A 3,403-nucleotide genomic window follows, 5' to 3' on the forward strand; every position below is an offset into this window, starting at 1 on the left:
ATGTATGCACCTATCTTGTTCTACGTGCAATCTCACGCACGACGTGTGCGACGCACTGATACGTGCGCTTAAGTGTCTACGTACATTTAACGTATGTGTATAGGTATTCTACGGTGTAATATTTCGCACACTAAACACGCAGTGGTACTTGATATATTATATTGTACTGTTATGAGCAGTTGTCGTTGTTGTTATGCGCGTCGGAAAGGACACGGGAAACGGAAATGTTACGTCCTTACACGTAGTGGCGCGTCGCCGGCAATGCGCGATGGCACGACGTACTGCGGAGATCCTTCGCCGAATCACCGAGATGCTGCATGACTTCTTGGGGGTGTACTGCACGAGCACGTTCGGACTCGCGGCCCACGACCGCATGAACGCTAGCGCGGCGACAGTGGCGGCGAGCGCGCGCGCGCGCACGCGCACACGCCGAGCAGTTCATCCGAAACTCGTTTTTCTCTTTCTCTTTATTTTAATTAATTTTATTTATTTTTTTTTCATTTTTCTTCTCGCAAAAAATCGCATGCGCTCGCCTCTCCAGCCCTTCGTTTCTTCCGTCTTATTACTTTCTCTCTCTCTCTCTCTATCTTTTTTTCTCTGTCCGCTCATCTCCGTCCGTCCCTCACTCTCTCTCTGTTTAGTCTTCCGCATATGTTTTTCCACGACGCCGCCGCCGCTACCCGAAAGGGCATACCAATAGAGTTTCGCTACCCACCCGCGCCGCCCAACATCCGATATCGAATTTCCAGCGGCGGCCGCAACAAATCTTCACTTCGCCGCCGTACCATCACCACGCCTATGCGCTGAACACGCTTTTCTTGTACAATACACTACTACGTGTGTACACCGTAAACCCTTGGGCTTAAGTTTATGTCATACAAGTGTTGTGTACATATTTACGCATAGGGGTAGTGACGTACATTTATCTCTATCTCTTTTTTCTTCCTTGTTCCCTCTTTTCGAACGCAGAAACGAAGTTTTACTAACGTTAACGGAGACGATCGAGTTCCAATGAATAATGTAACCAATACAATTTGCATATAAAATCATTTTTGTACACACACCCGCGCGCACACAATAAAAATTCGATGGAGCTAATGTTTAAAAAATTTGGATCTACTCTCAGCGATTTCTCATTCTTTCTCACTCTCTCTCTCTTCCCTAACAACCGACACGAAAATTCTGCGCTTATGCGTATAATACCGCGAATGCGAACGTCGTTAAATTTTTTTTTATGTATACAAATTGCTGACAGAAATTACGGTGACTATGCTAACAAGCGACGGCTACGGTTTTTCTTGTCGATGTTTTTTGTAAACACATAATAAATGTATGTACCTTAATTATTCCGAGGGATTCGTGCATCGCATTAACCTAAATAACGGTTTATAGTGAATTGACGTACTTTTTCTCTGCTTGTTTGTTCTTTTACGCGCATATACAATGTGTACGAGACTATGAACGAATGCATAAATATATTATGGCTCTTTTCGACCGATTGCCCTATAGTATCTAAAATGCGGCTCCTATTTCATGAAATACTTGCGCAAAGTATTATAATACACGTTTATAATATTCAAATTCTTCAATTTTTAAACGAAATCCACGAATTTAATTTACTATCCACGACCATTTGTAGAGCTATTTAAACTTATTGAATCAGTATTTTGTATAAATCTAAGAATGGAATGCTAAACTTAGATACTGTTAAAACACTTCAAGTCCTTCACAGGTTTTCCGTTGACTGTTTTGTATGAAAAAACTGTAAACATTAGTAATTATAGTGAGCCTAATATTCCCATAAGTCCTACTCAGTACAATAAAAATATTTCAAACTATATTGTAAAATTTACTTTATTTTAATGTGAATGTTTTTTTTCATTTTTAAGCCATAATTAATAGAACTCTTTGAATTCTTCTTTATTCGTTGTTTAACTTTTCGCTAAAATCATCGATGATTTAGGCATAAATCTACTTTGGTGATCACTCAATGATTTTATTGCTTCTTAAAATAATTCATCTAAAAAATACCTCAATACCATTTTATATTGAATTCCTATATATTTATGAAGTAGTTTAGATTTTAGTGTTCTATTTTTTTGACCCATCCCACATATAATAACCGTTCATCAGGACAAATGGATTATATTATTACTACCGTATCTATTATATACTGTATAATACAAATTTTGATTTATATATTTATACTCGTGAATTGTGATCTTCCTTTGTCCACTAATTTAAAGCAATTATATTAATCGAAAATCTTTGTAACCTATAGCCATCATTTAATAAAGTTACATCAATTTTGATTAAAACTATGATTATTTTTAATTTTAGGGTCAATACATTTTTGTTAAGAGACTATTATATAATATTTCAATCATACGCCCAACTTGACCCAATAATGTGTTATAACTATAGATTATATTAATTAATTTAAACTTATAAACCTAAGCTTCAGATTTGGATAAAACGTGTGGATACTAAAGCCCTTTAGAAGCTCTTATTAGCGTTAATACGTGATAATAATTAATTAGCAAAGTATGATTTATTATTTTTATAATTATATCATTTTTCAAAAAACATTTCTAGTTTTTTTTTACATTGTTGTTTTTACAACTAACTGTTTTGTTACTCAATATAATCGTTATAAATAAATACAAATCTCTTATGATACATATTATATCTATAAATATAAAACTTTGAAACAGTGCTTTTCTTTACTAGTTCGTATTAGTGGCCTATTAGCTGAGTATATATAATATATAATTTTTAATAAAGACTCCCTTAGTTTTATGTATGTAGGTTTATGACAGTTTTTACGAGTGGGATTAAGGATATAATTCCTTCCGACGGGCCAAAATTATATGTAAATAAGTTGTACTACATAATTAAAAACAATAAAATCACAAACCTCATGTCCTTTGAAAATCCTAAGGACACAATTGGTGTATGGGATATTAAAATATTAATTAACTTAAACATATCAATTAATTTATGTATCACATTTTATATAATATATAGAATATCGAATAAATTATTTAGATTATAAGAATAAAATATTCTAGAACTAATTCATAAAAATAGTAATCTCCGTACGAAAATGTTAAATTAAAACTAAAATATCCCATTTAAAACCTTATGACGAGCTTAAAATAGAAAAATATAAAATTATTAATTTCTGTATGAGCTATAGAAAAATAAAAAACTTACCATCATGATTATAAATCTTTTCGAATTATTATAAATTATACTCTTAAGACTTAATAATAAAAACCCCGTACATTTTAATTTTTATCTTGGATACTATATTATAAGTTATATTCACAACATTTTAAGGAATGAGTAACGATCAAATGTGTTATTACTTATAGAATAACAATTTATCCAAACACTTGTA

At 33.1% G+C, this 3,403-nt stretch overlaps 1 protein-coding gene across 1 annotated transcript in view; it reads right to left on the reverse strand.

The window, feature by feature from the left end:
• LOC112692668 (neo-calmodulin-like) overlaps nt 1–361 on the reverse strand; it is a gene marked incomplete in the record, with an annotated part of 18,355 nt that extends 17,994 nt beyond the window's left edge. Inside the window, 1 exon segment of the mRNA XM_025567405.1 lies at nt 1–361.
• Between the last annotated feature and the right edge of the window lie 3,042 nt (nt 362–3,403).

Source organism: Sipha flava, unplaced genomic scaffold, assembly GCF_003268045.1.
Source record: "Sipha flava isolate LNK unplaced genomic scaffold, YSA_version1 76_pilon_pilon, whole genome shotgun sequence".
NCBI classification, from domain to species: Eukaryota; Metazoa; Arthropoda; class Insecta; order Hemiptera; family Aphididae; genus Sipha; species Sipha flava.